This window comes from Macaca nemestrina, chromosome 3 (genome assembly GCF_043159975.1).
Source record: "Macaca nemestrina isolate mMacNem1 chromosome 3, mMacNem.hap1, whole genome shotgun sequence".
Lineage (NCBI taxonomy): Eukaryota > Metazoa > Chordata > Mammalia > Primates > Cercopithecidae > Macaca > Macaca nemestrina.
The window spans coordinates 175691579-175716091 of NC_092127.1; the positions used below are offsets into that span (position 1 = coordinate 175691579).

Genomic DNA, 24513 nt, shown 5'->3' on the forward strand with positions numbered 1-24513 from the left:
GCAATAAGCTTGCGAGCGGGCGCCCGCTTCCGCCCTCCTTCCCTCGCGAGCCGAGACGGCTGCCCCTTCCCTTCCTCGGCTAGGGACGCTTGTTGCCTTCGCTGCATGAGACACAGTCACCTGGCGGGACTGGGAAGGGGAGGTGGGAGCGGCGGGAATGGGGTGCAAAGGAGAGGGGGGTGCATGCAAGATCCAGGTCGGGGAAGAAAAGATGTTTGAAGTGTGTTTGAAACTCGCCGGTGGCAGGGTCCCCTGCGATCCTGTGCGTACTTTTGCCTTCTCTGAAAATTTCCAAGGTTGTTTATGCATCTGCCAGATGACTCCAGACCGCACGCTTCCTTCCCCTAACACCTGGGGATTAATGAGCTGAAATAGTATTGGTCGTCTCCTTCCACTTTTCCTTTATGCCCCCAAACGTTTCTTCATTACAACTGTATTTTTGTCCCCTGGTAAGATACTGGCGGTATCTTGCCCATGTCGGATTCTTCAGCCGGAGCGTATGGCTTGTTTTATGGCTAGCTTCAGTTTAGTGTGTTCAGAGAAAATGGTCCTCAGTGACACTTGGAAATAATTTATATACAGTATAGCCTTGGAAAGGTATCGGGCACTGTGTTAGGATCTTGGCTTTCAGAGAAACGTGCGTTCTGCGAAAGCAGGGAGAAATGTTTTGCTGTTTGGTGGGATCCATAGAGAAATAGGGGACGATGCCCTCCCACAAAGAGTCTTGGGTTGCATCGATTTGTTATTAGGTGGTTTTGATGTGTACAGAGTATTTTACAGGAGCCAGAAATAGAATGGAAGTGATTTTGGGGCACATGAGAGTGATAAAGGGCTGGACCAGCTCCCGGATTACATAAGCTAAGGGGTCACATATGGCTATAGCATAGTTTGGGTTTAGAGGGTGAAAAACTTGGACTTGAGGGCTGCAAACTTGCAAGGAAAGAGGTGTTTCCACTTGCTCCATTCTTTAGTACTCAGGGAAATGGAGTCACCTCAACAACTTGAGTCAGTCATTCGAATTTATGGCCATGAGAAATGGAAATGGACACCCTCCCTTTCTTTTCTTCACTCCAATAGTTAAGGTCATTGTAACTGGGAGAACACTAGTCTCACTTGAATATGAAATTTTAAAGAGAACAGTCTTAATCCTTTTGGACTGGAAAAAGTAATATGAACATCAACTGTAATGCCCCACATTTGACTTGTAACTGTATTTAGTTCTGTTTTCACTTATACCTGGAGATGCCCACTCATTATGAGCCAAGCATATGTAGAATATCTCTTGTGAGAAATACTTACAGTCTTTAAGAGATCAAATGTTTCCTGAGTGGCATGTTTAGTGTAGAGGGCTGAGTAGTTGTTGGGTGTTGAGTTCGTAGGGTCTCTGTCTTTGCAGTTCTTTAGAATAAACATAGGGTAGAGGGCTAGTTGTCATACTAGAGACTCATTCACACACATGGCAGCCCAGGGAACTCAAGGCTGGAGCAGATGGCAGGAATGTCCTCTCCGGAACTGGAAGGCTTGCATTGCTTGGCTCCTCAGTGACCACAGCTTTTTTACTGTGCCTGTTCTTCCAGCAACTGGATGGGGATTGAATCAGCATGTCTAGTGTATGCACAGGGCCATAGGTGGCCATAATCACTATAAATGAGAAATGAAATTGAAGTCACACCTGGGGAGTACTATACATTTAAAAAAGCAAACCGTTTAGTGCTATCTCCCGAATCAGCAAGTGTTCACTGTTTATTTAGAGAACAGAAATATGTTGATGTATACTTTGGCTAAGGTGAGACCAAAGTGATTAGTTTTCTGGCTGAGAATTGATTTGACACCTGTTTCTTGAATTGTATTCACAAATTTTTAGCTAGTTGTCATATGATGGGAAGAATAAAGAAAAAATAGTTTGGATTATCATTTTTATTCTTGTTGATATTGCTTCAAAGCTAATATTAGAGAATGATCCCCAAATATGTAATATTATTTTCACCAAACATATGCATAAGTACTTTGCTTACTTGTGATCAGATATAGGGTGGTCTTTACTAATCCTGGGATGAGAAAGGATGATTTTTAAAGGCTTAAACTCTATCTTCCATTTTTGTTTTAAAATAATAGTCCTGATATCTTGTTCTCTTTCCAATAAGTAGGCTGTTTATATAACTTCCAAACTATCTTGTACTATGATACAGTTTTTTCCTTGAATATATATCTCTGGGATGGAGGTTTATAAGATGATTTATCTGGAATCTAAGCAAAATTTAACTGGAAGCTCTAACTGAGAGAAATATATGTATATGATAGAGAAATCGGAAATTGGAGAAGTGTGAGTCTGTGTGTGTGTGTGTGTGTGTGTGTGTGTGTTTTATTACCTGACTTGGAGATAGAACACTGTGAAAAATGATTTACTGAAAGGCAAAGGATGAAACTACATGAATGGAAAGTAGAGAGGAAATGTTGGAAATGACAGAACAGAGTCGAGTTGCAATTCTGAAACTTTATAATAATTTAGTTTAAAAAGTTCATTCCATACTCTCTTCTCAACAAGTAAAAGCATCTAATATGCTAACTGATGAGCACCACCTGTAAATCACTGTAATTGACATTGTTAATGCCAGAGAGGACAGAAAATGGGCGAGTTGTGCATAAGTACATGTAAGTAGAGAAGGTTTCTTACAAATTAGAGTGCTCACTTTTGCCCCGCCAACTTCCATGTTAAACCCAAAGCCTGACCAAAATACATTTTTTATTTCATTGTCTAATCCCATTATTTAAAATAATCTGCTAACAGTGGAGAGAAAGAGGGAGTTGATAATTCAGCTGTGTGTTTGAAAGATAATCAGAAATAAGGTCAGAGGAAAAAAAAAACCTACAAAATTATTCATTGGTGTCCTTAATTTGTGCCATCTAACTTAGGGATGGCAGATGTTATGTGATGTAATCTACAACTAAAAGTGAGGAGGAAAATGTATGTTTCAATAGTAGAGTAAAAAAATCTCTTCAATTTTGAATTGTCATTTGATGGATGTATCATGGCTTTGGCTTAAGTTTTATGTTTACTAAAAATAAGGCAAACTCAAATTAGTAATTCCACGAGGGTAATATAGAAAAATCCATTTATTCTGAATCTATGAAAAGTTTTTCATCATACAATCATTATTTTCTTTATGTCATATAAATGTAAGGGGTGTACTAAACAAATGATAGGATGAAGTGTTGAAATTCAGCCACCCTCTCTCCTCAGGCCTAAAGCTTATGCCATCTCATAAAATAAAGCTATGGATGGTTTAGAAATTAATGAGCCATGCAATATAAAATATGTATGCAAGATTTCTGCAGAATTGTAGACTAGACAGTGGTTGATTGTTTTGAAGATATATTTCTGGGCTTAAATTATTAAGCCCTTACTATTTTTTGTCCTTTTATTTATTTTTCGTGTTCTCACTTTTTCCAGAACATGTGAATAATATTGCTTTTCAATAATACATAGCAGAATGTGTTTTTTTACTAAATAGCCTCTCTTCTTAGTGACTATTTCAAGTAGATAAATGTGTAAGGCGGGGAGGGGGTTGTGGGGAGATGAGTATCTTATTTGTTCAAGGAGCCTTTGCAAGTCTGAAAAATCTTTTAAAATTCTACAACTGTACCATTATTATAAATTAATTCACCCTTGGGCATTGAATCACCCATTTGTTTTCCAAAAGTATTCATTTGGTTAAAGTTCCTGAGGGCCTTTTCTCAATTCATATCCTTCTGAACTCACTGGGTTGTTTCATGCTGTTTACCAACATGTCTTGGGAAATTGTGAGCTCTGTGAGAGCAGAGGTTTTCTGTCCTGTTCACCACTTCATCCCCAGGATTGAGCATGAAGTCTGACTTGTAATATTTGCTCAATAACAGATACTGAATGAAAGAAGCCTTCCCAACTTGCATTGAATTATTCTATTTTCTCTGATTTCTCTTGGATCTCATTTTTTGTTTGTTTGTTTTGTTTTGTTTGTTTGTTTGAGATGGAGTCTCATTCTGTCACCCAGGCTGGAGTGCAGTGGTGTGACCTTGGCTTGCTGCAATCTCTGCCTCCTAGGTTCAAGCGATTCTCCTGTCTCAGCCTTCCGAGTAGCTAGGATTACAGGTGCACCCGCCACCATGCCCGACTAATTTTTTTTTTTTTTTTTTGGAGTTTTAGTAGAGATGGCGTTTCACCATGTTGGCCAGGCTGGTTTTGAACTCCTGACCTCAAGTGATCCAACTGCCTCGGCCTCCCAAAGTGCTAGGATTACAGGCATGAGCTACCGTGCCCAGCCAGATCTCCTTTTATGACACTTATTTCCTCTTTTTTGCCCATTTTGTGCAGGCTTTCACATGGTTGTCTTTTAATTATCTTCTCCCTCTATACTCTCTTCCTAATCAAAGTGTGGCTTTGATTCTTATTTTGATGGGGGAGTATCTCTTGAGTCTATAGTCTGCTCCATTCCTCTTCTGCTGGTCAGACTCATAAGAAAGTTTTACCAACACCTTAAAGTCAGTATGTCAAAAAGGACATCATGCTCTGTCTTCTAAAAACAATTATTGTGGCAACATTTTTTGAGACATGTTGTAAAACAAACAAACAAAGCAAAAGAGTCTCCTTCTCTATGGTATTCTCATCATGACGAATAAGTCACCAAGACTTATTGGTTCTCTTCTGTATTTTATGTCTTTCTCTTCCTTCAATTTCCATTTCCACCACCAAGATTTTGTTCTCAGCATCCTTTCTAGGCCATGATGGTTATATCCTATTTGCACTGACTGCTACTCCCCACTCAAAACCAACCAAATTTACTGAAACCTAACTTGAGTCATATAATTCTCCTGCACAAAATCTTTTAATGCCCCCCGCATTACTTATAGAATCAAAAATACAAATTCCTTAGCTTGATTTTCAAGGCTCCTACAACGCAGTGATAGCTCTCCATCCTAACATTTTCTTTCATGATGCTGCTAGGTCTACACCTTGATCTGGCTAAACTGGACTGTTCCTTGGTCTCCAAACATATCTCTTTTTTTCTTTTTTTCACTTTCTTTTAAGTCAGAGTCTCACTCTGTTGCCCAGGCTGGAGTGCAGTGGTGCCATTATGGGTCACTGCAGCCTCGAACTCCTGGCCTCAAGCCGTCCTCCCACCTCAGCCTCCCAAGTAGCTGGGACCATAACCAGCTGTATCTCCTGTTTTACCCACTGCTTAGAATTAACTTCCTGCCCTCACATTGCCCAGTGAAAATCTGTATATCCATCAAGACATATCTGAAATGTAGTGTCCTTCTCTTGCAGCCTCACTGATTTCTCCCTGACTCCTCCCCAAATAATTATTCTTTGAATTTTCTTAACTTGCTTTGCTTTTATTATTGATATAGATCTGAATGACAAGGCAGAAGTAACTAGACATAATTTGTCTCATTTGCAGATATTCAGTTGTAACTTTTTGATGGCAAGTAGTACCATGCAAGAATTACTGATTTTTGTACCCCTAGTAAGCACTTGTACAATGCTTCATAAACTAGTAGACATTTAGACCAGGCATGGTGGCCCACGCTTGTAATCCCAGAACTTTGGGAGGCCGAGGCTGGCAGATTGCCTGAGGTCAGGAGGTTGAGACCTGCCTGGCCAACATGATGAAACCCATTCTCTACTAAAAATACAAAAATAAGCTGGGCATGGTGGCGGGCACCTGTAATCCCAGCTACTTGGGAGGCTGAGGCAGGGAGAATCGCTTGCACCCAGAAGGCAGAGGTTGCAGTGAGCCTAGATCGCGTCATTGCACTGCAGCCTGGGCGACAGAGTGAGACTGTGTCTCAAAAACAAAACAAAACAAAAACTAGTAGACATTTAAAACTATTGATGGAATTAAATCACATTGTCCCGTGGTAGACCCACCAAAGACCAAAGTTACAATTCACATTTGATTGCGTGTTAAGCCGTTGGCTGGAAGTGACTTTTGGCTCCATGTCTTTCCATTCAGTAGACTGAGTTTATGAGCACGGTACATGACATCAAGATAATGCTCCTTTGAACTGTGCATGTTCTTGCATCTATAGCACCATGACTATCAGAGTGCACACTGTTTCTGAAAAAGAGCTTAACAGATGCCCAGTGATTTTGTACATTTAGGGCAGTCGTCAGTGTCTTCTTTGGATGTTGTTACTGTGACATTCCCTCATTCTTACTCCCTTCCTGATCGATGATCACCTCCAACATCAGTAGTCTGAGGGGCCTCACATCTCCTGGCCCCTAACCCCATAAATGGTCCTTTGTAAATTTCCCCTCAGTGAGTGAATGCCTACACCACCACATCCACCACCATTATTCTCATCAGATGATAGATCCTTGCATTACGGCAGTGGATGTGGAAAGGAATGGGAAAATTTAAAAAGGCATGGAGACGTCATTCAGTGTATACACACCCATTTCCTTAGGTGCAACTTCCTTTTACATCAGATTTCACAGTGAAAAATCAGGCTGTATTGAGGGGGAAGTAAGAGGGAAGTGAAAAGTGTGTCAAGACTGAGAGAGGCAGAAGTTCAGCTCCTTTGCTGTCATTGCTGTGGCTGTACCTCCTCTTCTTGCCCAGTCTTTTCTCTATAGGCTGTGCTATATGTGCACACATGCACATAGCATTAGAGAACCTGAAAAAGGGCTGACTGTCAGTATTTAAACATAAAGGCTCTTCACACACTCTGACAATATAAGAAATAATTTGAACATGGATATAAATATAGAATTTTCCATATTGAACATTTGGCCTTCATGCTCATGTTAGGGGCTGATTTTTCTTCCTGAACGAACACAGCCAGTGTGGTTGAGTGGCTCTCTCATTGGAAATAGGTTGTCAGTTTAAATACCCTTTGGATATGTTATTGACCTTTTAGAAACTTCTCTCCCTCTACCTGCCCCATCCAAACTATTTAGGTAAAAATAAATCATCAAAACATTTTACAGCAACAGTTTATAACTTTTTGATTACCTGAAATCTGTATTGGCTTAGGGAAATGTCCCCTCTTGTATTCAGGCGGCATCTGCTCATGAAAGTCTTTAGGGAATTAGATCTGGATTTTTTAAAAAAATTTTAAATAGGTCTTTATTTTAAAAAGGTTTTGGAGGAAAAATAGACTTCCATCTCCAGATGTCAACAGTTCTTAATATTTTGAAGGATCTTTTGAGTTAAGCAGTTTAAGCAGTGACATTGCCCAGATGGGAATGAAAATCAGATTGAACTGATAACAGTAACTACTGCAGTCTAATGACGATTTCCCCACAATCCATGTCTTTTTTTTGTTGTGCTGTTTGTACATTGTTACATATGGTAAGATGTCTCAAAATCTTATTTTGTTTTTTATGAGAAAAGACATGACTTCTAAATGTCTTCATGAGTTTCATAATAATATCGAGTACATATAGCACATGTAGCTCTTAAACTGATCTATATCTCCAAATAGATATTCTGCCAAGGGTTTTATTTTGGGTTGTAACTTTTTATAATTTAATGAATATTCATTGTGATAGCATGGGAAACTACTTTCCCATGGTCTAGCCCATACCTTTTATCCATGCTTTGCATTTGGTAATTCACTCCATGAATTAAAGTATCTTATGGTTAGTTACATCTAAAGGCAAAGATACAGGGTTGTACTCCAACCCATTCTACTGTAGTGGAACTGATCCCCCAGTCTTCTTGTGTCCACAGGGAATTCGAGGAAAAAAAGGTAATATAGAACTAAGTAACAGACATTTATAAAATAATTCTGTGAGATATAGTATGAAGAACAAGTTAAATTTGGAGAGAAGCTTAATTTAGAGAAATTTTAATTTAGGAAGGTAAGAATATATAAAGTAGTCATTGAGTTTAATGTTGCTGTTTCTTTCTTTCTTCCACTGTGCAGTGGTGGTAATGATATCTACCTGTAGCTTATAAAGATCCTGTAATGATGAAATAAGATTAATTCAGCAAATATTTACAAAGGAACTACTTAGTATTGGGATGACTGAGACGTAGAGTCTGCTTCTAGAGAGCTTACTGTTTATACAAGAGTTAGTAACTGAATGTGCACGAGGCATTGATAGTCAAGTTGAGGAGAAAATAAATGCCCAAACATGTTTATTTTAAAATATTCATTCCCATAACAGAGTTAAGGATGAAGTGAGATGGATGTTTAAAAGCAAAATTACTTCCAGTTGGTATAAGTGCTGTTCCTTTCCAAATGGAAGCACACAGTGATATTGAAGTTGACCTTTTCCTCTTTGGGGTCCTGTAGAATAAAGCTATGAGAAGAACTGGGCTTGAAGTCCTGTGTTTTTTCTATTGTCCATTTCTTCCTGCCCTCTACCAATTTTTCTAACTGTAATCTGGGTTTATCTTTCAGTCACCTAAAGACATTACATTATCTAAGCTATTTTAAAGATTTTAAAAACCTTCTTTGATGCTGGAAGTCTGTAAAAAATGCACTTTTTTCCTAAAACAAATATGATTTGGAAGCTTGGAGAATGCAAATGAGCTATATCTTCTGTTTAAAGACAATCCTAAAGGAATTGAAAATGCTCAGGTCTGTTATTGGGAATTTACATGATGTTCTGATGTAGGCAGAGGCACTTCAAATTGGTGTAGGAATTTTCAAATTAAATAGGATGTTTCTCTAATTTTTAAACTTAATTTTGGGGATCACTTATTATAAGGATGTTATACATTATCTAATATTTCAAGCACTTGTGAAAGTCACATTCTGCTCAACTTTTCTCACATCCTTTCCAAGAATTTTAAATCACTTTTTCCATATCATCTATTTTAATAAACTTCCTTTAATTTGCAGATGAGCCTTTTATACAGTGATGCACAGTATTATTGCAGTGGTTATCTGTTCCTTGTCCGCTCATGGTCCAGTTTCATCAGGATTTTCTGCTGAAGTCATGATATCTGAGAGAGTTGGCACAGACTCTGAAACGCAGGTGCACTGCGTTAATTTAAAAGTTGTGAGGAGGAAAATTTTGGGGACAAGTATAAAACAATCCCAGGCATTGAGAAACATGGAAAAAGGAAGCAGGAAACTGTAAAATACAATATCCAGGGATATGGAGTGAGGGAATTCTCTTGCTGTGGGTTTATAGAATAAATCTCTTTTTTTTTTTTTTTTTTTTTTTTTTTTTTGAGACAGAGTCTCGCTCTGTCGCCCAAGCTGGAGTGCAGTGGCGCGATCCTGGCTCACTGAAAGCTCCACCTCCTGGGTTCACGCCATTCTCCTATAAATCTCATTTTTTAAATGGAGGTGTTGTAAGATAGTTTTTAGGAAAGGGCACACATCTAAACTGGGAAGCTGGAAGGTAATAAATGCTAGCACTTCTGATGTAATTTAAGTACAGAAGTCACCGCTACACCCCATGAGTCCTCCTAGTTAAAGTTATGGATGTAACCTCCAAATGAACATTGGTCATTAAAAAGTACTTTGAAAATTGTTGTTCACCTCTCAGAATAAACAATGAGAATGAAAAATCCACCACCTCTACCCTGGGAAGATTAAACTGTAAAATTAACTTGTTATAAGCATTGCAATTGAAAACATAGCTTTATTTATCCTTGGATCCCTGAGCACGGGATTGTGGCCTTCCATAACTATTATTAGAGCAAAATTTTAGATCTCAATGACAGTCATAACTTCAGCCTTAATGCAATTTGTGTTGTGATAGTTTTAGAAATATTTTTGAGAATGTTATTAAACAATCATTCACTTAAAATGCATTTATCAATCACCTACTATATGAGAGACACTGTGCTAGTAAATATTTCAGAATATAAAGATATGTTAATTGTTTAAGTTATAGGAATTAAAAATTTAAATTATATCTTCCTTCTCTACCCTAGACTTCTACTTGACCCAAATTGTGTATTAATTACATAGTGTATGTTAGTTTACTTAATCTTCAAAGGCATGTGCTAAATACCTTCCTAGGACCCTATCATATGTTCTTAATGAAGAATATCACTAGCTGCAGTCCTTGTCCTCTGTGAAATAATAAGCTGAAGGAACACTCAGTAAATCTATCATAATCACATGGTTTGTTGTTGAGTCATAGTGGTTTTTTAGAATCATGTATAATACAATACAATCATGTATAATACAGAATCATATATAATACAGAATCATGTATAATACAACACAAACCTTATGTAGAAAAAGAGCATTATTCTGTAGACTAAATAATGTTACTACTCCTTCATATCAGTGGGGATTTCCCCAAATGTGAGCCAATTGATTCTTTCACAAAACATATACTGAACATTCATTTCCCAAGTATTCTTCTAGGTACTAGAATGCAGAGTTGAAAAATATCCCATGGAAAAGAAGCCCTGAATCTAAAGAGATAGACATGAGAGATGAAAATTAGAACTTCAAAAGCCCTGTAATAACACCAGGCACAGACTGCTTTGGAAACAGATGTAAGTCACACTATGCAGGCGGGACAGAGTCATAGAAAGCTACTTAGACTAGGTAGGACTGGAGGATGAGAATGAATTTTTCAGGGAGAGATGGCAGGTGAATTATGAAAGTTTCAGGCAGGGAGAGCTGTGGTCCCAAGGCTGGACCAAGAGAACATGGTACTACAATCAGGGAACATTAAGAATTTTGTGTGGTTTTGTGAATGTGTGGGGAAGAAGAAAATTGTGAGATGGGAAGCTGGACAGTAGTCACGGTCAAGATGTGATGAAGTATGAAAACTACTGTTAGATTTCAATCAAGAGCAGAGCATCACCACATTTGCACACTGGGAAGATAACTGGTGATGTAGCCAATGGACAAAAAGGGAGTAAAACAGCAGGCAGAGACCTGCTGTGGCATAGCTGCAGGTGAGACGTAATGAAGGACAGAGCAAGGCATTGGTCATGCAGTGGAAGGCAGAGAGTACACATGAGACAAATAGAGGACAAGAGCAACTCTCGGTTTCTGGCCGAGGGAACTGTTGCGTGGCATACATTTACCAAGATGGAAAATACAGAGAAGGAGGTTCGGTTGAGAAAAACCTGAATGGTCAGTTTTGGAGAACAATGAAATTTAAGGGCTTCTTGGGTATCAAAGTGGAGAAGATGCCCAATAGGTATTGGGCCATATGGGTTGCAACAGGATACTGAGCTTAAATTTTGTGGATAGAAGACCATCAAATTTCACAAAAAGTGACAGAATGAAGGGAATTAATTTTGCATAGCTGTGTAGGAAGTACCATCAGTTGGGATATATTGAGGAGGCGGTCCCATTAGTCTAGGCAAGAGAAAACAAACGTTTGAACAAGGGTAAAGGCAATGGGAATGGAAAGGTGAGATGGCTGTTGTGGGGGAGAAAGATGGCAAGGTTGGTGACTGTGATACTTTGTGGTGCTGCTGTGAGTGACAAGGAATATAGGAGGAGGGACAGGTTTTGGATGGAAGATAATGTGTTCATTTTTAGAAATATTGATTTTGAGATGCTGGGAAAACATCCAGGTCAAACTGTCCCAAAGGCAGATGGAAATGTAGAGTTCAAATTTAATCTATTTCAGAGAGGCACTCATTTATTTCACATCCAGCATTGTGATGAGTATTAGGAATAGAGAGATGAATGAGGCACAGTCTTGCACCCAAGAAACTGGCCATCAAATTAAACTGGGACCCCAGTTTAGGAATTAGTTGCAGAAAGATGATGGTAATTGAAGTCATGAACTGGATAAGGAATAGAGTCTAGAGTCAGAACTGTAAAGAATAAGGGTGGGAGATGGATGTGAAACCATGGAAACGTGTTATACCTGGAGAAGAAATTGGAGAGGTAGATGACCTCTAATGAATGGAGGTCAGTGCCTGGCATGTAGAAGGTCCATATTTGTTAACTAATGGGGAGAAAGGGAGTTTTAAAAATCCAGAGCTGGCTAATAGAATGAACTGCTGCAGAACATTAATGGAAGGTGAGGACTGGTGGCTAAGGATAAGACTTTGGAGTCAGAATTAGGATTCACATACTGTGCCTGCTATCGTGTGACCTTGAGAAGTCACATGGTCTCTCTGTAGTTTAGTTTCTTAATGTGTTCCTGGACCATTCTCACCCCATAATTCTGTTGGCTTTCTTCCTCACTTCCTTTGGGTCTCTGTTGATATGGTACTCCTCTGATGACTTCATCTAATATAACAACCCATCCTATTTCTCTTGTATTAGCCTGTTCTCACGCTGCTAGTAAAGACATATCTGAGACTGGGTAATTTATAAAGGAAAGAGGTTTGATTGACTCACATTCCACATGGCTGGGGAGACCTCACAATCATGGCAGAAGGCAAGGAGGAGCAAAGCCACATCTTATATGGTGGCAGGTAAAGAGAACGAGAGCCAAGCAAAAGGGGAAACCCCTTGTAAAACCATCAGATCTTGTGAGACTTATTCACCATCACGAGAACAGTATGGGGGAAACCACCCCATGATTCAGTTATCTCTCACTGAGTTCCATGTGGGAATTATGGGAGCTGCATTTCAAGATGAGATTTGGGTGGGGACACAGCTAGACCATATCATCTTTCAATCCCTATCATCTCTCAATCTCTTTACCCTGCTTTACTTTCCTTCATAGTTTTTATATACTTTGTAAAAGAAAAAATATAGGCATATGATATATGCTATACTATTTTATAATGCTGTTTTATATATACTATATGTATGTAGATATACATGTGTGTACATATATATCTATCTTTATTTCTTTGGGGTTTATTTGTTTATTTTCCATTATCTTTCTATGAAAATGTACTCAAATCTATGTTGAGTTGTGAATCGCTGAAGAGAATCTATATCACCAGGTTGCACTGAGGATTAACTGAATTAATGCATATGTAGTGCTTAGCACAGTGCTTGACAATTAGATACGGCCCTATAAATGTGAGTTGTGGTCATTTTTATAATTATTTGGCCTGAGAAAAATGTTCTTTAATCATGAGGATGAGAAGTCAGGAGAGAGGAAAAACGGGGACTATGTGGGGGTCATGGAGGGAGGGAGTTCTGAGGAAGTGACATTTGCCCTCTGGAAGGGATAAATCTGGTCCTCTAGTGCAGAAGGGAACAGGAGGTCACTCTGGGGTGACTTGTTGGGGAATATTCTGTGGAAGAGCTGGACTCTAAATAGCCAGTGGAGTTCAGAGGGATTGAGAAGAAGCATTTAGTGTGGAGGCATGAATAACTGTGTGGGGACAGTATATGGATGGCATGGGTGGTGACCTGAGAAGTGATGAGGCTGAGACATGAGATTGGAGAGTCTAAGAAATGTGGATTTTATGCAGTGGGTAGGCATTCAAGGTTTCTGAGGACAATAATGGCATAATAAAAGTGATGCTTTAGGAAGAGTCCTCTTGTCTGATGTAAATGGAAGAATAAAGAAGGGAGAGTCTCCAGGTGGAAAGGTCACTGAGAAGTCATCAAAGTTGTCGAGGCATTAGGTAGGAAGGTCTAGTTCGAGAAGGGTGTTGGTGGCAGTTTCTTGGGGCATTGTGATTGGTCTTTGTAACTGATTGAATGTGGGGGTGGAGTTAAGTGGGAGATCAAGGAGGAGTAGGGGTCAAGGCATGCACCTAGGCAGGCTCTGTACTCCAACTGGGGTGACTGATGAAGGCCTTTGCTTATGGTGATGGGAGGATATTATTCAGATGACAGAAGACAGAAGAAGGAAATTGTGTGGGTCTTTGTACATGTGCATGCACATAGGGCCAAAAGCATTGAGTTCAATATTATATTTGGGGTGCTAGAGGAATACCCTGGTAAGAGGGACCCTCAAACAGTTTTGAATATCCTTTTTATTGATAAGTAAATTGAGGCTCAAAGGGGTTAAGCAACTTGCCCAAAGTCACACATCTGGTGATTGAGAGAGTGGGTGTATTTATTAACCAAGGCATCGTGGCTCCACAGCCTGTACTCTGAACTCTTATTTCTCGACTATCCTGCCTGGACAGGGAAGAAGAGGGGAAGAGTGGAGGGTGGCACGTGGTACTCTGAGCTGAGCTGGAATCGCTCTGGGAGGGCTGGGCTTGGCTTAGTTGAATTAGTGCTTGTTGTCTAGTTTGGTGGTACATGCAGTTAAAGAACAAATGAACTGGAAAACCTCCCTGTGGGTTTCTATATTATATACAGTATAGAGAGGTCTTATATAGTTTGTATATTTCTCTGCTTCAAATCTTATGTTTAATTGTGACCTCCAGTGTTGAAGGTGGAGCCTGGTGGGGTGACTGGATCATGGGGCAGATCTCTCATGAATGGCTCAGTGCCATCACCTTGGTGATGAGTAAGTTCTTACTCAGTTGGTTCATGTGCAACTTGGTTGCTTAGAAGAGTGTGGCATCTCCTCCCTCTTCTCTCTCTTGTTCCCACTCTTGTCATGTGATGTGCCTATTCTCCCCTTTTGTATAGCAATGCAAAAACTGCCTAATACAAGATCAAGACCATACCAAGTGCTCTTGCATGGGAAGAGGAAACCTTAGTACCTAGCTTTGTGGGTTGGGAAAAAGAACCATTAAATGCTTGAGGGGTTTGGATGGCAATGAAGGTAACCTGCAGGGCCTCCCTGAGCTTGAGTTGAAGGAATTGATGAAAATGACCACTGGACAAACTAGTGCCTGATAAGAGTCTGGGGCAACCTAGTCGTGGGAAGTGCAGTGCATAGGCAAGCTTCTGAAAGATGTATCTCATACTGTGCAACGAGATTTTTATCTGGAGCATTGCATTTGCATAGCTGCTTGTACTCCCTTCTCTTCACTGTTTGATCATGCACCAGCATTTCCAACCCCCTCCAAGGACAATGGGCACAGAGAATCTTGCTAAGACTAACCAACTAAGAATATATAACATTACTGCAAGCAATGAACTTAAGCCATCCTCTGTCCTGCCAGAATAAGTCATGAATCCTTTCAATATTGTGCCTTAATGAAAGCAGTTTTAATCAATTGTTTGGTATCTGCCAACCCAGAGTAAAGACACCATAGCACTTTCAAGACCCATTGAGGCACTCAAATATTTGTTGACCAGTGGAATATGAAGTGCCTTTAAACGTACTGATAAAACAGCTGTCAAATATTATTTTAACGATTAGGTAAGTATCATATTTCTGCCATCATCATATTAAATTAGCAAGTACGTAGGCAGCTCAGAGGCAAACTGTTTTTCTCTCTGGGTGTCAGGACACATTTCATTCAACTTCACTCCAGTGAACACATTTATTTATCACTTCTTATAAATCAAACATTGTGCTGTGTGCTTTGGGGTTACAGATACCTTCCCTATCCTCACAGATGGCTAGCAAGGAAGAAAGACCTTGAAAAATACATTGAGAATGCTGAGTTTCTCAGGAAAGCAAGCACAGGAGGCTATAGGAACATATGGGAAAAAGACTCAATATGTTTTAGAGGTCAGAGAATAATGATTAAAGGAATTAGAAATTGGGTCGACATTTGAATTACACTTAGAGATAGACAAGAGCAAGGTTAGAGAACATACATGAAATGAGGAGGTCCTTCCCTTCCCCCCATTCTACCCCTGCAAAAAGACAGAAAGTGACAAAAGATAATGATGGAGAGTTAGGCAAGGTCCAGATGGTTGAATGTCTGAGAGTTTTATTAAATATTTGGACTTTATTCTAAGAGCAATGAGAAGTGATCACAGGTTTTAAACAGGGGAACAAGATAACCAAATAGTCACATCACATTATCTGATCTTGGTCCCTGCACCCAGCAAAAACCAGAAGACAATATTTCTATAATCAGCAAACTGTGGATCGTATCTTTGCACTGCTTGCCTTTGTGATATCTGGAATAATTTTTTCATTCTCTCTATTTTGGTGTTCTGTTTTTGTTTTTTCCATTTACCTTTTCTTTTCTGCTTTGCTTTACCTCTGAAATCTGACTGTGGTCTGTTACTTAGAACTCACAATTAGTCATCTGGTGTCTAGGTCAGCAGTCTCCAAAATGTTTTGATCATGGACCTCTATCTGTAAAAAATTTAGGGCATGTTCTTCATTTTTACAGATTTTTTTCATTGATTATACATGTATACATTTAGAAGTATGTATGCTAATTAGTAATAGAACTTGTCTCCTCTTTTTCTTAGATAATAATAGACACAATGGTGGTAGTAATATTTTATTGCTGATTCCAGATGTACACATCCAGTGATCATCACACCAGACTTAGGATTCCACTGGTCTGGTTCACCTCATCCTTGTATCTGACCTTTAAAGTAAGGCATGCTCAGTTGACTGGCCCGAAAGTTTTGATTTCTGTCAGGACACCAGTAAAACGATACCGGTAACCTCTTCTACAGGCCTTTCTCTTTATGCTTTACTAGTATAAAGAGAAAAGTCTGATATAGAAGACTTTAAAGCCTAAAACAAACCAGTGAATGGCAAAGAACTATCAGCAATGTGCAATTGTATCAGCAGGTAACTTCCCTATGTATTTATCTGTTCGCTAACACAAATAGCAAGTATCACAGAGGTAATGCTACCTTGCGATCTCTTATTAACTATTTCTCCTTCCTCAAGGCTTTGGGCCAGTTGCTATTGTTCCTGTTCCAACTGAGAACTTTTCTGCATGGATCAGACTCTGCATTGTCCTTTTTTGTTAGTGGCATATTCTTTCTGTTTTCTGAGTTTCTCACAGTTTCACTCATGACACGTGTACCAGTTACAGAGAAGCCTAAATCTCTCTGTCTACAAAATACTCAAAGATTACGTTAGATACTCATGGTACTAGTGCCTATTTTTAAAAGGCGTATGGTATAGGTTACCACTCTAACATGTGGATATTTTCTGACTCAACCACACAGAGCTTGTCTGTGATTATTTCTGTTTCTTGAATCCATGCAGTGTGGGTCTGATGTCTGCTGACTTGTGGAGAAACTGAGTCAGTATTGGTCCATCCAACTACAATGTGCAATTGTATACTGTCTCTTGGAAAGGTTCCCACAGGCATCTAAAGAAAAGGACAGTTTTCATTAAAAAAAAAAAAAAGCTGAGCTTAAATCATTTAAAGCTCCTATAGTATGTGCATATTTCTGTCACTGGTGCAAAGAAGTAAAAGGCTCTAGCTAGAGGTGTTGTGCTATAATGACATACGAAAGCTACCACAGTAAGACTTGTTAACACTCGGATTTTGTAATGGCCTTACTGATGATTTAAAAATCTCCAAATCATGACTGAGGTTTGCTAATCATAATTTTGTTCTCAGAAATTTAGACTCCATGAGTTTAGAGTTTGTCTGTTTTGTTCAGTATATGGCATAAGCCTAGAACAGGGCCTCTTGATGGTTGGCTCTCAAATACTCATTGAATTAATAAACCGTCACAAAAGCCTAGCACCTGCTTGCAATTCATTGGGAAAGAAGGGACATGTGGACAAGTAGCTCTTAGAAAAACATGACGTAAGTGCTAAATTAGAACCAGCTACAAAGTTTCATGGAAGCAAAGGTGCAGGAATAACTACCTACTTAGAGAAGCTAATGAAACATTGCAGAAGGAAATGACATCTCAATGGGATCTTAAAAACCTGTGTTGAGATGTATCAAGTGAAGGAGAGAGAAAGGGATTTAGAGGTAGGATCAGCCTGTACAAAGGCTCAGATTTGTGTGAAAAATCACGCCATAGTCAGGGAATGGTGAGAGGTCCATGTGGTTTGAATCCTGGCAGTGTAGAAAGATGTATCCAAAAGTAAGATTGGAAAGGTAGATGGTAGTAGATTATTTCAGAGCCTTGACTTAGTGACTGAGGAGTTTAAACTAAAATCTGCAGGTGCTTGAATGGTGTTAAGCAAGGTGAAGTTAATTGCTTCTCTTTAGCGGGAAATTATGAGGCAGTTCCATAGAAGTCTTGGAAACTAGTTAGAAAAATCGTACGAACAATGTGGACCAGGAGACTTGAATTAAAGCAGTGTGGAAGGTAGAGAAGAGGGGTTGCATTCAAGAGATACAGTAGCAGGTATAATCAAGAAGACATTCTGTATCAGAATAAGAGGAAGAAAAGTAGGAGTAGAGAAGTTTTCTGCATGTCTAGCTTAATCTTCAGTGGAATCTTTGAGGACATGGCTACTTTAGCACATATTGAGGTTGGGATACTTGCAAAGAATGTAAGCTAGCCAGCTGACAGTTGAAGGTGTGTGTCTTGATCCCAGAAGGGGCTAGAAATACACATTTAGGAGTCAGTGGATTGCAGATACGGCCATGCGAACAGGAGAGGTCACTTAGGGAGATAACGGAACTTAGAATGTACTACTAGAGGAAGCAGACTAGAATTAAGTGACTGCAACAGGAGATGGAATCAGAGATGGAACATGTAGGGAGGTAAAAGGAATGACAGCCAAGAGTAGAACTGTGGACGCCAAGGGAAGGGAAATTCTCCAATATTTGGCCAATTATCTTAAGTGCTTTGCATGGTTAAGTAAAATGAGAATGGAAAGGATTTGGCAGTTAGGAGGTTGAAGCAATTTAAGTGGGGCAGAAGCCAGATTGCAGTGGGCTTGGATATGAGTGAGGAGATTAAGGAGATGTGGGAGAGCAGGTGTAGACAATTCCTTTAAGAAGTTTAGCTGAGAAAGAAAAGGAATAGACTGAGCAGTTCTTAGGAGTAACTACTGGCAGATTCATTTTGTTTAGCTGGAAAAATTTGGGCATGTTTATAGGCATTGGCCTCATTAGAACAGTGGTTGAGTAGTGGAGAACGGTGGCGTAAAAGCATAACAGAAAGAACTATTGTTTTTTTAGAGCACTATTGTACCTTGTATACCATATAGACACATGGTGCAATTGGCTATTTCAATTTTAACTGCTTATAAAAATACTGAAAAATGTAGACAGTAACAAATACCTGGGGATTCCTGCCCCAAATTGTTAGTTAACAGTTATCAAAAATATTTGCCTCCAGCCTTTTTTCCATAAAATAAATAAAATGTTAGCAATAAAGTTGACATATTTATTATCACCTACAACATTACCTTTTCAATCACCTCTCCTCTGCCGTTACAACCACTACCATGAATTTGGTGTGTTATCTTTTCAATTAATTTTAATATCCTTTATCTGAACATGTCAGTATGCATGAGCAGTGTTTAATATGTTTTATGTGTATGTTTTTTAAAAAATTTTCTAGGAAAATACAGTTTACTAAAATTGACCTCAGTATACATAGAACAATTAAACACACCAATATTCATAAACAAAGTAATCAAAATTATCAAAGAACTAGCTAACAATGCCCCTCCCCTCAAAAGAAAGAGAAATACTAGGCCCAGGCACTTTTACAAGGGAATTCTAACAATCTTTCATGGAACAGATATCCCCAATGATATTTATTTATTTTTATTTTTTTATTATTATTATACTTTAAGTTCTAGGGTACATGTGCACAATGTGCAGGTTTGTTACATATGTATACATGTGCCATTTTGGTGTGCTGAACCCATTAACTCGTCATTTACATTAGGTATATCTCCCAATGCTATCCCTCCCCCCTCCCCACAATAGGCCCCCGTGTGTGATGTTCCCCTTCCTGTGTCCAAGTGATCTCATTGTTCAATTCCCACCTATGAGTGAGAACATGTGGTGTTGGGTTTTCTGTTCTTGCCATAGTTTGCTGAGAATGATGGTTTCCAGCTTCATCCATATCCCTACAAAGGACATGAACTCATCCTTTTTTATGGCTGCATGGTATTCCATGGTGTATATGTGCCACATTTTCTTAATCCAATCTGTCACTGATGGACATTTGGGTTGATTCCAAGTCTTTGCTATTGTGAATAGTGTTGCAATAAACATACGTGTGCATGTGTCTTTATAGCAGCATGATTTATAGTCCTTTGGGTATATACCCAGTAATGGGATGGCTGGGTCAAATGGTATTTCTAGTTCTAGATCCTTGAGGAATCGCCACACTGTTTTCCACAATGGTTGAACTAGTTTACAATCCCCCCAACAGTGTAAAAGTGTTCCTATATCTCCACATCCTCTCCAGCACCTGTTGTTTCCTGATTTTTTAATGATTGCCATTCTAACTGGTGTGGGATGGTATCTCATTGTGGTTTTGATTTGCATTTCTCTGATGGCGAGTGATGATGAGCATTTTTTCATGTGTCTGTTGGCTGTATGAATGTCTTCTTCTTTTGAGAAGTGTCTGTTTATATCCTTTGCCCACTTTTTGATGGGGTTGTTTGTTTTTTTCTTGTAAATTTGTTTGAGTTCTTCGTAGGTCCTGGATATTAGCCCTTTGTCAGAGGAGTGCACAAATGGTGCATTTTAAGACGTTTTCACTTGGCATTGTGTTTTTGAGATCTAGCTGCCTTGGTGGATATAGTTTACTCTTCCTAATGCTGAATATTATTTGTGCAATACTTTTTTGCTCTGTATGTCTCTCTAAGAGAGTGAGTTGTTCTTGGGCAGGGATGGGATGTTGTTCATGTTTGTACCCTCAGTTTATAGATATACATTGACTAAGTTAATAAGTGGGTAGTTAGGTTGATCTTGGGAAGGAGTATGGGGTATTGAGGCTCTTCTTGGAGACATTAGGGAAGAAATTTGGTTTGGGGAGTACTTATGCAACAGATTTGCATTCTGTGAAATAGGAGGAGCATCATTTTCAGAGAAGGGGGATTAGAATTTGAGAAGTATGTCATGGATTTATAATCCTTTGCTTAATCAGGGGGAGATTATCCCAAATAGATACTGTTTCTTCAGGAGTCAGACATACACTGTAGGCTCTCTTCATTTGGGCTTTATGAATGATTAGAACTAGAAAACACCAACTAGCTTCTAAAATATTAGTTTGTTTGCCACAAACTCTTCTAATTTATATGTTCTTTTAGCATTAGGTAAAATGGTGACTTATTCTTTGGTTACAGACTATGTTGTGATTTAAATCTGTCTTCAGTTTTCTGGAAAGCATTCATCTAGTTGTCACTTGTACTCTTATTAAAGATATTTTTATGCTGAATGTGATGAATTGGGCTGTTTCATGTATTTTAATCTATTTTGTATGTTAATAACCCACCATGGCTTATATGCAAGATCATTTTTAAGTTTCACAGTCTATGTGTGAGTATTGTGAAGTCATCTAGCAGTGTTCAAGGGCTCCAGAGGGTGTCTCAGGGAATTAGGTCTTGCTAGCCCAAGCTGAGTCTTTAATTGATTCATCACTGATCCAAACCAGGGGTTTATTCTCTAGATCCAAGGGAAAAGAAAACTTCAGTATGGTTATATATATATATATATATATATATATATATATATAATGTCTAATCTGGACTAGGCACTTTTCCAGTTACTGAGTGGGTGAGAAGAGAAAGGATCCAAAAATGAAGATCACATTTTTGCTATGATTATTATACTTATAACCCATGTAGGCAGACTGCTTGGAGAGGGCTTAACATTTATTTTGCTCTCGTAGGTGTCAGGCCCTGTTTTAGAGTGTACATGTATAAATGGTTTAGATCCTTACATCCACATCGTGTGGGTGAGAATTGTCATCATTCCACAGATAGAGGTACTGAGGCTCATGCAGCAATTGTTAGAGCATGTAGATAATGGATTTAATGTCCATCTGACTCCAAAGCCTTTGTTCTTTTTACTCTTTGTCAGATTCTCTCAAATTTGTATAGAAGACTAATACATCTCCCATATTCATTAGAAAGAAGGTAATGCGAGGTGAATATTACACATGAAAATAAAAAAGGAAACCGATTACTCATAACTCATTCTCTAGCTACAGCATTATAAATACACTATGTTGAAATTTGTTGGGATGCCCCAGCTCTAAGGTGGGTTTTGGCCATTCATGAGGCCAAAACATGGATACAGGTCTCCAGGAGCTCCCACTTGTGCTCTCTTTCTAATTTCTAGGCCCGTTCCATTTAGTTCCTGGTATTTGAAGGTTGCTGAGTATTGCTTTTCTTCCCAGAGAGTGTTAGGAGATGAGGTGGAGTGGGCCCCTAGCAGATCTGTTGCTTTGGTGTGATGGGCATACTCAAGGACCTCCACAGATATCCATATTCCTTATTCCTGGAACTTGTGAATATGTCACCTCAAATGGCTAAAGGGACCTCGCAGATATAATCAAGTTAAGGACCTTGATATGTGGCAATTACCCAGGATGATCAGGTGTCAGTGGGCCCAGTCTGATCACATGGGTCCTTATAGGTAAAAGTCCTTTCCTCCTGTAGTCAGAGAGAGATGTCACTAAAGAAGGATGCTTAATGAGATTCAAAGTTTTTGGCTTTGAAGATAGAAGGGAAACACGGACCCAGGAATGTAGGTGGCTTTAAAAGCTGGAAAAGACAAATGAGTTCTTTCCTAGAGCCTCCAGAAAGGAACCCAGCACCAGCATTTCAAATACTTTAGTCTTAGTTTAGTGTTAGAATTCTGACCTGCCACACTGTAAGATAATAAATTCGTGTTGTTTTCAGCCAGGTTTGTGGTAATTCTTTGCAGCAGCAATAGAGAATGAATATACATGGCCACATGGCTATCTGTTTCATTAGTATTTTACAATAATATAAACAACATATTTAGAGAAAGGATATACGTCTTCATAATGGATATGCTTTTCTTAAAGATAAATGTTTTGATAAGGCTTCTCAGTATAGGTTCTTAGAGGCAGTCTAAGATGTAGTAGTTCAAAGAGCACAGCTTTGGAGTTAAAGAGAGGTGGGATCAACCCTGGCCTTGAAGCTCAAGTTATAGGGAGACAGATTGTTTGGTTTGTTCTTGCTGAGTCTCATTTTCTCATTGGTAAAGTGATGGTTTTGGAGAAATTTAGGACTGGACACTGTAAAGTGCCTGTCCTGGAGACTGGCACAGAAGACTCACTTAACAAATGGTCACAGTGATTATGAGAGTTGTTTAAAATGTTGGATTCTTCTCAGTGATTCAGATAGTGAAACCACCTTGCTTATCAGCTTTATACTAACCTCTTGAGCAAAGTTATAGTTTGTCTGCTACGAAAACTGAACTCTCTTCTAAGAAATAGAATTGAATTTGTAGTAATGGGGAGTAGGCTTGTTGTGGTCTCACTTAAACTTTGGCATCTGTTGTAATTTGAATCTCAGATTCATCACTTACTTTGTGACTTAATTGTCTCCGTCTGTAAAGAGGCTTCATAATAACAATACTGACCTAGAAGTATTGTAAAAGTTAGCATTATGGGAGATAATGCATAGAAAGCTTTTAGCCACAGCAATTGCCTATTAAGTATTGGCTCTATATAGCTTAGTGAATCTTATGGCTATCTTTAGTCAATTAAAAATAATAGGTAAATTGTATAAATCTTTCCAAGTTACCAACTCTTTGACTGAATATATATCATTTTGTTCTTTCAATATACTAGAAGTGGGTGATGATAATGCCCTTTCTGAAGATTAAGACATTGAGGATCTGTGAGATAAGTGATTTGTCCAAGGTCACAGTAAGCAAAAATGGGGCTCCAACCTAGGTCTTCCAGCTCCAGTGTCCCAGTATCATTTATTAATTCAACAAATTCCTTCAGTATGAACTATATGCCAGACACAGGAATTTGCTGGGATCGCCAATCACCAAGAGAGACACAGTCTCTCTTATCTTGGGGTCTTGATATATAGTGAACCTCTAGATATTAAATTATTTTTATTAGTATTACCAAAGAAAGTTCATGATCATCATTAAAGACTATATCAGAGGAATCTAAAGTTTCCTAGAGACCTTCATGAAGAAGTAACATTTAATTGGAAGAAGTGAGAGTTAGGCAGACAATAGAGGGTTGGGGGGGAAAGGAATTTCATGTGGTGGGAATCTCCTGAGTGCAGTCCTGGAGGATAAAAAAAAAATGACATATTCTAAGAGTTGAAAGAAATCAAGTATGACTGGTGTAGAGTGAGTGAAGAGGAGAGAGAAGAGAGGTGATGCCAGAAAGATTAGGAAAATGCATGCTAGAGATCACTGACCACTATCTTTTTTTCTTTTTCTTTTTCTTTTTTTTTTTTGAGATGGAGTCTCACTCTGTTGCCCAGGCTGGAGAGCAGTGGCACACTCTTGGCTCACTGCAAGCTCTACCTCCTGGGTTCACGCCATTCTCCGGCCTCAGCCTCCCAAGTAGCTGGGACTATAGGCTCCCGCCACCATGCCTGGCTAATTTTTTGTAGTTTTAGTAGAGACGGGGTTTCATCATGTTAACCAGGATGGTCTCGATCTCCTGACCTTGTGATCTGCCTGCCTCAGCCTCCCAAAGTGCTGGGATTACAGGCGTGAGCCACTGCATCCGGCCACTCACCACTATCTTAAGGACTCAGGACATTTCGCTTAAGAGCAGCAGAAGGTTCCAATGGAGGAGCATAATAAAATTCCACTTAAACAATTGGGGGCGGGGGAGGAGTGGTAGGTTATGGAAGAGTGACAGAGGAAGATAGAGGAGAGAGAGGAGAGAGGTATAGGAAAGGGACCCTAGGACAGCAGCCTGAATAACTCTTTCCACTGTGAGTGTTGAGAAAATTAT

At 39.1% G+C, this 24513-nt stretch overlaps 1 protein-coding gene and 1 long non-coding RNA gene across 5 annotated transcripts in view; both read left to right on the forward strand.

Annotated features, from left to right (window-relative positions):
* LOC105487858 (potassium voltage-gated channel interacting protein 4) overlaps positions 1–24513 on the forward strand; it is a 1213665-nt gene that overhangs the window by 222 nt on the left and 1188930 nt on the right. The window lies entirely within an intron of this gene.
* LOC139362112 (uncharacterized) overlaps positions 2–24513 on the forward strand; it is a 127001-nt gene continuing 102489 nt past the window's right edge. The window contains exon 1 of the long non-coding RNA XR_011620458.1: positions 2–18344. This is a non-coding gene — a long non-coding RNA (uncharacterized lncRNA). The remainder of the gene's footprint in view (positions 18345–24513) is intronic.